This window comes from Adiantum capillus-veneris, chromosome 17 (assembly GCF_014529385.1).
Source record: "Adiantum capillus-veneris isolate H3 chromosome 17, ASM1452938v2, whole genome shotgun sequence".
Classification (NCBI taxonomy): Eukaryota; Viridiplantae; Streptophyta; class Polypodiopsida; order Polypodiales; family Pteridaceae; genus Adiantum; species Adiantum capillus-veneris.
This window is the reverse complement of record NC_140947.1, coordinates 153,417,064-153,430,833: the sequence shown is the minus strand read 5'-3', so window position 1 is coordinate 153,430,833 and position 13,770 is coordinate 153,417,064. Positions and strand designations below refer to the sequence as shown.

General features: G+C 48.8%; 1 protein-coding gene across 5 annotated transcripts in view; it reads left to right on the top strand.

Moving 5' to 3' along the window:
* LOC147438350 (isoamylase 2, chloroplastic-like) overlaps positions 1-13,770 on the top strand; it is a 194,788-nt gene that overhangs the window by 74,925 nt on the left and 106,093 nt on the right. The window lies entirely within an intron of this gene.

Below are 13,770 nucleotides of genomic sequence, written 5' to 3'. Positions count from 1 at the left end.
GAGCTCTCTGATAGTCGAGGCATCATATACAGATACATCAGTAAATCTAATACCAGGTTTGGGTACAAAAATTACAAAGAACTGAAAAGAAAATAGTGGGTAGGGGTGGGGTGAAAGCTGATACAAAAGGAAGACAAAGGGTGAGCTGATACAATGGAGCTCTCTGACAATCGAGGCATCATATACAGATACATCAGTATCCGGGACGGCTCCTATGTTGTGCCAGTATGGTATGGATCCTTTGTCGCAATCTGTGTCGATATCGAGAGGGCCCTCTCATCCGTGGGCGACGGGACCGCCCCAACTCTATCGCCCGGTCAAGTAGTATGCCTCTGGTGTTGTTATACTGTGGGGGCTGCTCGAACTCCTCTATATGTGACTAAAAGAAATATGTGATCTTCCGCTGTTGCTGGATCTCTCTCATTGTGTCCCTCTTCAAGAGGTCCTCTCTGTGTTTGCAAATTTCCGGTAAGTATAATTCGAGTTAGCTTTGATCTTGGTATCTCATGACTCTAGAAAGTGGCCCAAAACCCTCTCTGAATAGACAGTGAAAGCGGCCTCGTATCTCATAGTATATTGGGCAGTGACATATGTAATGTAGCTCTGTCTTTGGCTCTATTTGGCACACACCTGACAAATCCTGGACTCAGCGGGTACTCCTCTAAATGTGCCTGTCTCGATCTCTAGCTGATGTGAGAATGTGCGGATCTGACCAATAGCACATCGTATCCCGTGGGATAGATGAGTATCCATGTATCCTGGTCTGATCACAAAACCATCCTCTGTAAGTTGGAGAAGATGCTCTCTATAGAAGTCATCTTTGTACCTAGCTCATGTATAGGTTGTATCCATGTCCTCTTCGTATCCAACTGAATCAAGTCCTGTCTGATGAGCCTAGTAATCTCTGCCCTTGTGAGGGGGATGGAGGGTGCATTTAGAGAGTACAGAAACGGTGGTAGCCGGTCCATACTAAAGCCATGTAACTGAAACCAAGATGCTATCTCTGCATACCAACTTGATCTATCTTCCTGCAATGCTAGCTGTCGCGAAGACTCTAGTGCTAATCGAGCATATCTGTCTCTAGGGAGAGCCCAAGTGCTATGCATAAATGAAACTGATCGAGTGAGTGCCTCCAATACCAATGGGCGAGCAGCGAGCTCCGCCCTAACAATGTCATGTGGTACTGAGGCCTTGGCCCTAATCATCCGAGAAATCATAGACACCAATGGCTTCTCCATACATCTCCATCCATCAGTACTGCCAGCTCTTCTATGATGATCAACTGAGGGGCCCCATATCTCCACTCCGTACAGCATGGCCGAAGTGACCAAAGTGTCAAAGAACCAAAGCTTTGTCTGAGGTTCTTGGAACTGAACCTGCGAACATATTCTCTCAAGTCTCCCCAATGCTGCATAGGCTCTGGTCAATCGCGTATCTGCTGCACGCCTCAGGGAAAATACTGGACCACTGAAAACCGCCCCAAGATAAGTGTATGTATCTGCATACTCCACAGTCTCTCGACCATATGTAAAAGTGGGGGACAGACCTCCTTACCCACTGCGCCCTGGTGTTAAACACCATTACCTTGGTCTTACCAAGGTTCACACACAATCCACTGTCCCATGCAAATACATGCAGTGCATCCAAATGACGCTGCATCCCTTCTGGAGAATCGGAGATCAACACAATATCATCAGCATATAATAGCAACAGAATCCATGTCCTTGCAAGCTGAGCACCTCTATCACCCTCTATATGTACATAATCTGAAAACTCATCTACATATATCCCAAAGAGAGTCGGAGATAGGGGGCAACCCTGCTTCACCCCAATGGTGGAGTGAACCATGTAGGACATGCCTTGAGTAGTGCATACCTGTCCTACCACTGTCTTGTATAAAGCTAAGATCCCCCAGATCAACTCCGTGGGCACCTCCATGTCTTGCAATCTGCGTATGAGTGGCTCGTGGCACTATATCAAAGGCTTTGCGGAAATCCACAAAGCTACAATATATCCTCCTGCCATGATGTCTACCCTCTTCAATAATGGCTCCGAGTGTCAAAATCTGGTCAACAGTGAAGAAACCTCTCCTGAACCCTGCCTGTCCTGCTACCTGTATGCCCTCTCTCTCTGCCCATCCACTTAACTCATGCTCAAGAGTTGATGCATATAGCCTAGCCAGAGTGTGACCAACCATGATGGTTCGATAATTCCCGGGAAGCATAGGATCTCCCGACTTGAAGATAGGTACAATAGTGGACATACTCCAAGTCTTAGGGAAACCCTCATACATGGCTCTATTAAACATCATAGCAAGAGGCTTTGCAAGCATATCTCTAGCATGGATAAAGTGCTCTGCTACCAGACCATCATGATCCTATGCTCTTCTTGTCTTCATCTTGTCAATGGCTTTCCTTACCCTCTCAATAGTAAAGAAAGTACATGTTTCTGGGCATGCCTCTGGAGGGTTAGGCAAAGGTGGCTGCCCCGATGTTGTATAGAGAGATGTAGCATATTCCCCCCCATGTCTCTGTGGAAGTGATGGCTGGCGGTGGAGAGTGCTCATTGAAAAGCCTCCATGCCTCACTAGAGTCTTGACTCATAAACAACTGATACAGATCACGCTCTAATTGAGATAGGTAAGCCCTCTTCTTTCATCGCACTAGGCGGCGGAAGATAATACGTGACTCTCTATGTGTAGTAGTACCCAGGAGCACCTCTCTCTGTAATCTGATCCTCGTCTCTCTACACTCCTCATCATACCAGTTGTTCTGAGGCATGCTCCCAGATCGTTTGCGTGTAGGCTGGTTGTGGGGACTTGCCTCTGATGCTGCATCATGTAGCGTCTCTGTTAGAATCTGGGTGAGCTCATCTAGTGGTCGTCCTGGCTCCTGAGTGCATAGCTACCTGTATATCTCATCAGTGTACACGTGATCTGTCTCCCTCGTGAAGGTATAACGAGTATGTGTGGAGGCCTCTCCCAATGGAGCTGTATTGAACTGGAACGATAGAGTGAAAGACAAGATAGCATGATCGTTTGCTACCCCAACCGGTCTATTTCCCACCATGAAATCCTAAAAGGAAGGAATGAGTCCTGGCGGAGCCATAACATAATCCACTGTACTAGCGCCATGCCGATGTGGAAAGCATGTAAAACCACCAGCTGCAGGGAATCTCTGTAGGCCATTCAAAATGGCTAATCCATGTGCAGTCCTCATATCAATCAAGTATCTGCCATACTCAGTGTGCTCCTCATCCTGTGATAATCTAGATAGGCCAATTTTTGTAATATCAAGCTCGCGCATCAACTTCTTTGAGGTATCATAGAATACTGTCTGGTGATGGGCAGTCCTAGCATTGAAATCCCCAAGATAATAATGTTGCCGTCTCTGGAAAACTCCCATATATCATCATCTAAAATAGAGAAGGGGGACTATCCTCTAGGTGATGCATATACTGATGTACTAGGAGGAAAATAGCAAATAGCGATGTAGAGATATCTTCCTGTCTCTGCCTTCAGTCTCACCCACATGTACCTCGCATGCTCATCCCTCCGAGCTATATGTATTAGAGACTGTAGCTCCTCCCTGAATAAGACTGCCACTCCTCTTGAACCTCGTCCTCTGCGCTCTGATCTAGTCTCCTGTCTACAAGTTGTCTCCCATTTGCATCCGCTCACATGGGGCATGGACTGCCCTGGGGCTTGATGCGTCTCAGAGTAGAAAATGACATCTCTCCCTGTGAAACTATCCTCAAAGGCCCCTACATCAAGGCACAAAGATCCATTACAATTCCATGTAGCCACTATGAATGTGGTCCCATAGGTCTCGCGCTGTCATGCGGGTCGCTTCTCCAGAATAACCACTTGTCCATGCCTGTAGAAGGCCACTTTTCCCTTCTCTCGAGCTGTCAGTATCTCGGGCATAACTTCTTTCATATGGACAAGCTGTGTGAGTGTGAGGTCATCTCCAAGGAATATGCCCGACGCTTCTTCAAGAAGTCCTTCTTTGCCACCATGGATGGGAAGCGCATGATTGGAGCCCTTTCTTTTGAAATCTCCCCATTTCCTTGTGTCTTCTTCCCTACCCTCCATGCCTTTGTTGTATGAGTAGCCTCACTACCCATCATGCGGAGAAGTTCTTTGACTTCCCCTTCCACATCATCTCGGTCTTTTAGACCGGTTATTCGTATGTGCAAAGCTCTAGTCTTCCTTCGCTGCTCTTCTTCTAAAGTCATGTTGATGATTGTAGGAGTGGGGATAGACGTGGTTTCTTTCCCTTTCCCTTTCTTAGCGACTTCTATCCGTTTCTTGGCCTCATCCACCTTCTTCTGTGTCTTCGTGATTACATCCACCCACGAAGACATCTTCCCCCCATTCTGTTTCTCTTCCTCTTTGATCATCTGTACCTGTTCCTTGATGACCTTGATTTCCTCTATCACCGAGGGCTGGAATTCACCTTCCTCTAGTCCATTGCTTGCTCTATCAGCAAGCTCTCGCTTGAGGGTTGAGACCTCTTCTTTGAGTGCTTGTGAGTCCGCCTTAAGTGCTTGTAGCACTACGTGCAGGCCCTCTTTCTCCTTCTTCCATTGCGTGCCTTCGTTGAGGAACATTTGAAGAAGGTTGGCCTTCTCCTTCCACCATCCTTCCATCTCTGCTTTCCATTCTTTCATCTCCCTTTCCACTTGTGATATCCACTTGTTTGTAAGCATGAAGGTCGCCTTTGTACGGGACTTGCAAACTAGTGAAGCGCTCATGACCTCCATCGTAACGGCCCTTGTGCGCAGACCGGCAGGGTCGCGTGAACCAGCTAGTCTGCTGTTGTGTGCCGCCTTCGACAATGCCCAAACCCCACACTGCACTGCTGTAAGCTGCCCGCCTGCACGTACTGTTGTGTCACCACTTGTGCGCTGCTATGACAGCTGCTGTGTAGCCTGTTACAGCGTGTTTGCAGAGAGAGAGAGAGTCAGAGAGAGAGGGAGTACCTTTGTGACCTGCTCCCCTTGCGTTTCCACAGCCTTGCGCGTTCAACAGCCCCTGTGCGCTCAGCAACCCCAGGCTTGCGCGCCCAGCAGCCCGCCATGAGAGAGATAGCCTGTTTTAGCTACCGCTCGTCCCGCTGCCTCTGCTACTGCAAGGGCTTTGTCCTTGCTCCCAATACTTGAATAGAAGGAGAAATGAAATGAAATGAAATGTTATATTAACGTCTTCAAAAGGCCAAAATGACCTATGAGACCAATCAGTTACAAAATAGTGAATCTAATACCATGTCTGGGTACAAAAGAACTAGAAAAGAACTAGAAGTGGAACAAAATACTACTACTACTACTACAATCTAAAACTACGTGGGTGTAGCAGCTGATACAATAGGTACCCGGTAAACTGGATGTAACAGTGTGTGAAACAAAGATGGAAGAAATGGTGAGGATCCATCCTCATCTGCACTCTGGATGTCGAGAGAGTATGGCTCGAATCTTCTGTTGTAGTCTCCGTCGATGCTGTGTAGCTCCTCTCCTCAGTCGCGGTCGTCTGTATCTCTGTAGCTCCAATGCTCGGTCGATGAGAGTGCCAGTAGTGGTCGAATGAGTGTGGGACGAGCTCTGCAGTGGTGGCTGCTCCTCTGGCTGTCCCATATCTAGTGAAAAGAAATCTGTAATGTGTCTCTGGGACTGCCTCTCTCTAGCTCTCCCCAGTAAAGTGTCTCTATACCTGTGTAACTCAAGTAGATATAGTCCAAGACATCTCTGATCCTCATAACTCATGACCCTAGATAGAGGACCAAAACCCTCTCTGAATAAGCAGTGGAAACGCCCCCGTATCTCATAGAGAAACTACGCCCGCTGCTGAACCTGAGAGAGAGAGAAAGAACCTGCGAGCTGCTGCTGAGGGAGAACTTGCGCGCTGTTGCTGAGAGAGAGAGAGAGGATCCTGCACGCGTGAGTGTCTAAGGCCTGCGTGTCAGTTTCCTGCCTCTGTGTAGGTCTGCCCTGCGGGTCCTGTTCCCTGCGAGCCCCTGTTCAGTGCGCCCTGCCTCTGTTGCAAGCCTTGCCCGTTGCAGCCCTGCCATGACTCTGCAGGTCTGCGAGCTGTCACGCGCTGTTGAGAGAGAGAGAGAGAGAGAGAGAGAGAGAGAGAGAGAGAGAGAGAGAGAGAGAGAGAGAGAGAGAGAGAGAGAAATGAAATGAAATGAAATGTTATATTAACGTCTTCAAAAGGCCAAAGTGACCTATGAGACCAGAAAGTTACAATGTGGTGGATCTGATACAAAGTCAGAGTCAGAGTAACAAGATGACAACAATGACAAAAATGAAATGACAAATGTCACAATAAAATACTATGGAATCCTAAACTACTAGGTGTGAACTAAGCAGCTAGCTGGGATAGCTAGATCACAAGAGATCCAGCATCGGTCGCTGGGGGATCTCATCAATCTCCTCCATGGTCAGTAGTCTGACCGGGCATCGTGCATGTCGAGCTAAAGTGATCCGAATCCTGTGATGCAGCCTCCGCCGATGCTGTGTAGTCCTCCGCAATCGTGGGCGTCTGGATCTTCCCAGTTGAGTCGCTCAGTAGAGAGAGAGAGAGAGAGAGAGAGAGAGAGAGAGAGAGAGAGAGAGAGAGAGAGAGAGAGAGAGAGAGAGAGAGAGAGAGATGATGAAATGAAACAAAATGTTATATAAACGTCTTCAAGAGGCCAAAGTGACCTATGAGACCAAAAAGTTACAATTGGTGAATTTGATATAATGTGTGAGTACAGAAAGTACAAAAAGTTGAAGAAACTGAAACAAAATAGGTGGGGAGGGGTGATGGGTTAGCTAATGGATGCACTTCGCTAGTGATACAAATGCAAATAAAATACAAATCATCAGAGGTAGGCGGGCCAATCTTAGATGAGATCCCTCATCGGTCGCTTCCGAATCTCATCAATATCCTCCATGGTCAATACTCTGACTGGTCGTCTCGCATGTCGAGCTAGGATGGCCTGGATCCTCTGCTGCCACCTCTAGCAATGTGAGGCTCCCCGTAGTCGTGGGCACGTGGATCTGCCTACCTCAATGGCTTGATTGATCCGCGTACCTTTGGTGTGGGTGGGATTTGAGATCTGCTGTGATGATTGCTCCTTTGGCTGTCCCTTGGCTGGTGTAAAGAAGTCTATGATCTGTCTGTGAGACTGGCTCTTGATGTCCTCAGCAAGCTCTCTATATGTCTGCGCAGCTCGAGTAGAAACAATCCAAGACATCTCTGATCTTCGTATCTTATGACTCGAGAGAATGGTCCAAACCCTCTCTGAACAGACAGTGAGAGCGGCCTCGTATCTCATAGTATACCGGGCAGTGACATGTGTAGTGCAACTCTGTCTTTGGCTGTAGGCGACATAAATGACATATCCTAGCCTCTGTTGGTACCCCTCGAAATCGGCGAGTCTCAATCTGAAGCTGATGTGAGGATGTGCGTATCTGCCCAACAGCACACCGTATCCCATGAGATAAGTGTGTATTCATGTATGCAGGCCTAGTCACAAAACCGTCCTCCGTGAGTTGGAGAAGATGCTCTCTATAGAAAGCCATCTTCGTGCCCAACTCCTGCGCTGATTGTATCCATGTGCTGCTGGTATCTAGCTGAATCAGATTCTGACGTATGAGTCTGGTGATCTCTGCCCGTGTGAGAGTTAGGGAGGGTGCATCCAAGGAGCGCTAGAACGGAGGCAACCTATTCATGCTGTAACCATGTGACTGAAACCATGATGTCATCTGCCCATACCAACATGCTGTGTCACCCTGCAGTGCTAGCTGTTGGGACCACTTCAAGGCTAGCCGAGCGTATCTTTCTTTGGGGAGGTCCCATACACTATGTATAAAGGTACTGATCTAGTCAATGCCTCGACCATGAGGGATGGGGCGGCTAGCTCGGCTCATATAATCTCATGTGGCACTGAGGCCTTAGCCCGAATCATCCGAGAAATCATAGAGACCAGAGGCCTCATTATATATCTCCATCCATCCGTGCTGCTAGATCTGCTATGGTGGTCTATTGAGGGTCCCCGTATCTGAACTCCATAAACAATAGCTGAAGCCACTACAGTGTCAAAAAGCTAGAGCTTTGTTCGTGGTTCTTGAAACTGAATCTGCAAACACATCCGCTCCAATCCTTCCAAGGATGCATAGCCTCTTGTCAGTCTCGTCTCTGCTGCTCTCCTCAATGAAAACACTGGTCCATTGAAGACTACCCCGAGATAGGTGTATGCATCATTGTACTCCACTGTACTCCATTATGAAAATGTGGGTGCTGACCTCGTGACCCACTGTAGTCTGTGATGTGGTGTCGAACACCATAACCTTGGTTTTCCCAAGGTTGATGGACAATTCACTGTCATGGGCAAATGTGTGCAAAGCATCCAAATGATGCTGCATCCCCTCCGGAGAGCCAGAAATCAACACAATATCATCAGCGTATAACATCGGAATCCATGTCCCTGCTAGCTAAGCACCTCTGTCTCCCTCTCGCTCTACATAGTGTGAAAACTCATCCACATACATCCGAAAAAGAGTCGGAGATAGGGGGCATCCCTGCCTCACCCAGTGGACCATACCCTCAGTAGTGCGTACTTGCCCTAGCACTGTCCTGTATGAAGCCAAGATCCCCCAGATCATGTCTGTGGGCACTCCAATCATAGTCACAGGGGACACCCATTGTTGGGCTTCCAGTCCCCACTTGTCCCATCCTCTCTTTTACATTAAACATCCATTTGAGCCCCGTCCCCCGTCCCTCGTCCCCACTCCTCGGGACGTGTCCCTTGTGACTATGAGTCTCCAATGTCGTGTAGTCTACGTATAAGTTTGGCTCTCGGCACCGTGTCAAAAAGCTTTGCGGAAATCCACAAAGCTACAATAGATTCTCCTGCCATGGTGTCTACCCTCCTCAATCATAGCTCTGAGTGTCAAAATCTGGTCAAGAATTGAGAAACCTTTCCTAAATCTTGACTTCCCTGATCCTCGTATGCCCTTTCCGGGAATCATGGGATTGCGTGACTTGAAAATAGGTACAATCTCATACATACTCCCAAGTCTCAGGAAAACCCTTATAGATGGCGTGATTAAACATCATAGCAAGAAGTTCTACAAGCATATCTTTGTCATGGATGAAGTGCTCTGCTACCAAACCTTCATGATCATGTGCTCTCCCTATCTTCATCCTGTCACTGGCTTTCCTTACCTCTCAGCACTAAAGAAAGTACATGTCTTAGGGCATGTCTCCGGTTGGTCCAGCAAAGGTGGCTGCCTTGATGTTGTGTAGAGAGCTGTGGCATATTCCCCCAATGTCTGTGTGGAGGTGATGGCTCGTGGTGGTGAATGCTCATGGAATACTCTCCATGCCTCGCATGAGTCCCGACTCATAAACAACTTATATGGGACCTGGGTCCCGATCTAGCTGAGATATATAAGCCCTCTTCTCTCGTCGCACTAGCAGGCGAAAGACACTTCGTGACTGTCTATGTGTGGTAATACCCATGATCACCTCCCTTTGCAATCTGATCCTCGTCTCTCTACACTCTTCATCAAACCAACTGTTCTGGGGCATGCTCCCAGGTCGTTTCCGTGTAGGCTGACTGTGGGGGTATGCCTTTGATGCTGCATCATGGAGCGTCTTTGTCAGTATTTGAATGAGCTTATCTAGTGGCCGTCCTGGTTAGTGTATAGTTGCCTGTATATCTCTTCCATGTACACGAAATCTGTCTCACTCATGAAGATATATCGAGTGTGTGGAGACCTCTCCTAGTGGAGCTGTGCTAAAGTGGAACATGAGATTGAAAGACAAGATAGCATGATCAACTGCTACTCCAACAAAGACAAGATAGCATGATCAACTGCTACTTCAACTGGCCTAGTGCCCACTACGAAATCGTGAAAGGATGGAATGAGACATGGCTGGGCCATAACATAATCCATTGTGCTAGCCCCATATGTGGAAAACATGTGAAACCTCCCGATGTAGAAAATCTTTGTAGGCCATTCAAAATGGCCAATCCATGTGCAACCCCCATCCATATCTATCAAGTATCTGCCATACTCACTGTGCTCCTCATCTTGTGATAGTTTGGATAAGCCGCTCCCTAAGCGTCTCCTTTGAAGTATCATAGAATATTGTGTGATGATGGGTAGTCCTAGCATTTGAAGTCCCCTAGTATGATAATATTACCATCCCTGGAAAACTCCCATATGTCATCATCCAAGATAGAAAAGGGAGACTGTCCTCTAGGTAATGCATATACTGACGTACTAGGAGGGAAACAACAAATAGCAATGAAGACATATCTGTCTGTCTCTGCCTTCAGTCTCACCCACATGTACCTAGCCTGCTCGTCCTTGCATGCTATATGTATCAATGGCTGCAACTCCTCTTTAAATAAAACTGCCACTCCCCTTGAGCGCCATCCTCGATGCTCTGATCAGGTCTCGTGTCTGCAAGCTGTCTCTCATCTATATCCACTCACGTGTGGCGTGGACTGCCCAGGAGTCTGATGTGTCTCAAAATAGAAAACGATGTTACTCCCAATGAAACTATACTCAAAGGCACCTACATCAAGACGTAGAGATCCATTACAGTTCTAGGCGGCCACCTTTAATTTAGTCCCATAGGTCTCGCATTGTCATGTGGAGCGTCGCTTCATTATCACGACCCTTCCATCTTTATGAAAAGCAATCTTTTCTTTTTCCCTTGCCGCTCTACTCTGAGGCATTACCTCCTTCATATGAGCAATCTTCGAGAGTGTGAGGTCGTCCCCTAGAAAAATACCCGTCTTCTTAAGAGTGGGTCTTTTCTTCAAAAAGTTCTTTGCTTCCAGAGAGGGGAAGCGGAGGATAAGCGCTCTTTCCTTGCATGTTTCCCCCTTGCTTTCACCTTTCTTGTCACCTACTCGCCAAGCCTTTGTATGCGTTGGCGCAATAACCCCCATCATAAACATGAGTTCGTTGACCTCTACCTCAACATTATCTTGGTCTTTCAGGCTGGTATTCCTCACATGTTAGGAACGCACATGCCTCCTTTGCTCCTCTGCTAGTGTCAAATTAATCATGTTGGGTGTTGATTCTTTGCCTTCGCTTTTTTGGTGACCTCAATCCATTTCTCGGCTTCATCCGCTATCTTTTGAGTTTTGGTAATTATGTCCACGCAAGAAGTCGTCATTTCTTTATTTTGCTCCTCCCCTTCTTTGATGACCCGCACTTGTTCTTTTATGGTGTTGAGCTCTTCCATTACCGATGGTTGAAGTTCCTCTTGCACTTTGTGAATGCACCTCTTCCAGCTCCTTCGTCGTGCAATCTCCTCGTCTTGGGCCGTCACCCGTTTCTCAAGTATCTGTATCGTCAACCTGTGCACTCACATGGTTGGGCGCATAAATGTTTAGAAAACCCACAAGGCAGCCATAGCCATGTATCTGCATAGTGATCGAATAGCGACCACGCAAGATTGGTCCACAGGGCTTGATACGGCTCTCACGCAAGTGATGCTCTTGGATCATAAGCATATCAATCGCTCCATCCACAAGGCATCTCTGGAGCTCTTGTCTGAGGCGACCTCTCTGACGTATAAACTAGGGTCCACCTAGCCCCTGCACATTCCATGAGATAGTCCTCATGGGGTCAGTAAGAGAAGCCAATGCTGCCATTGCAGCCAATCTCGCAATCTTCGAGGCAGGCTTGGATGGGAAGTAATCCGCATCCAAGTGACCTTGAGAAAGCTGTGTTTGGAGTGTCTTTCGGACCCATACCCAAGCAAGGTGTGCATGTTATAGAGCTACATCATTTGTCCAAGAGTCCTCATGAACATATACATAGTAGGGTGCACTCTGAGTGTCTGCAAAATGGTGTACCTTAATGTGTCTACATCCTACTGTCTCTGGTGATGCCGCAGAGAAGTTGGCCAATGGCCACAGACTCTGGATCAAGTCTATGACCTCCAAGTCTCCCGTGTGGCAAGTCAAGAGCCTGAACATGGAGCGAGTCTAGCACTGTATGCATCGTCGACTCAGTCATGGGAAGGAGAAACCAACCGCTGTGTCTAGGGCCTCTGCCCCTCTGGTTGCCTAAATAGAACATGGACTTTGAAGCAAGCCACCTCAATGTCGGGAGAAGAGTCGCCACGAAAACGTGTAAAGTCGTAGTCAATTAAGTCCCAGCGGCGATGGACGTCAAAACGGGTCAGCCCATGAGGGATTGCCGCAAAGGCGACGTGTGCACCAACAGGGGTGTCTGCAAGTAGGTCTGCTCCTCGTGCCAAGCAGCTCGTGGCAAATGCACTGCTAGTAGACCATCGAGCTGGCAAGGAGTGACCTATCCCCGAGGCGGTAGGGTATGGGAGGGAACATGCGGCTAAGCGGGAGGAATGGGAGAGTTGGAGCGGGCAGGTGGAGAAGGAAAGGGTGGAGGTGGAGAAGTGGAGACTGTAGGTGGAGGGAGAGAGGGAGGGGCTGCCGGTGGCGAAACTGAGGCGGAGGGGGTATCCATTGGCTTATCCTGGTGTAGAGGGCCAAAACGGTTTTTTGTGGGAACCCATTGCTGTTGGCGTGATGACCACAAGTGCCAAACTGGCGTGTCTGTCCTCGGTGACGACTGGCCATGAACTTGCTGGGAGCCCTCTGCTTGGGCAGCTGTCTTGGGCGAGGTACCCACCTGTGCTCCCTGCGACGCTGCGTTTCCGCCTGTTGAGCTTGGCGAGCCTTGGTAGGCGCGGTCTGTGTTGCGGGTCGGGGCCTCCTTTGTGGATAGGCCTTCGCAAGATGGCCCATATGTCTGCAAATGAAGCACTGATTTGGGGGCCTTGAATACTCCAGGCTCTGATGGAGCCAACCACCACTCATGAGGTAGTAGAACGACCTTCCGGGGAGTGCGGGTGTCTTGAACCAGAACACGCACTGTAGGTATGCGTGCTGCCATGGCAGGAGCGAAAGCTGCCGTGCGGGGTGTCTCCCGAACGGTCCCAATCTCGGGACGAATCTTGGAAAATAGCAAGAGGTACTCTCTCCTCAAGGTGGGGAAGCATACCGAAATGGGAAGGTCTGCCTCCTCGACAAGAACATCTTTAGCCGGATCGAAGCCATGGTGCCACTGTCGAAATGAGCTCTGATTGCTCGGATGGTCTGGGGGACTCATCGCAATGACTATAAAAGGCGGGCTTGGAGGAGGTCACACACCTCTCCTCTTCTAGGTCGGGTGCCGATTGTCTGGCAGATAACAGAGGTGGTATGAAGGCCCTCCACCTTTGATTCTAAGCTCGCTTGCTCTGTTCGGGAAAGAGCAAGTCGGATGGTGGGTTTTGCGGTGTCGGGCGAAGGGGCATTAGTCGAGTCCCTCTATGGTGGAGCAGAATCCTCCATCTGTGTCTGCTGTAGTGACGGCGTATGGGGATGGAATGAGTGCGAAGGAAATGGGTCCGAAAGGGAAGAAAGGCCCGCCAACTCCTCCAAAAGAGAGAGCAAAGCACCGGGTTTGGGGGGGTGGGTGGGTGGTAGGCAGCGGGCGAGGGGAGCTTGTGGCAGACGGGGGGCAGAGGGAAGCGGCTCAAAGGGGGGACGCGAGCGGGCCGCCGGGGGGGGGGTTTCCCTCATGAGCAGCGGGAGGCGGCGATGGCAAGCAGCAGCAGCGAGTGATCCCCAATTCACGAGTTCCGATCTGTGTCTTTTATTTCTTTTACATTCTGTAAAGTCATTCCATCCCTCGGAAGTAAGCATATTGTTCTTGTGGGAAATCAAGAGCACCAGGCGTTTCAGGAGGGAG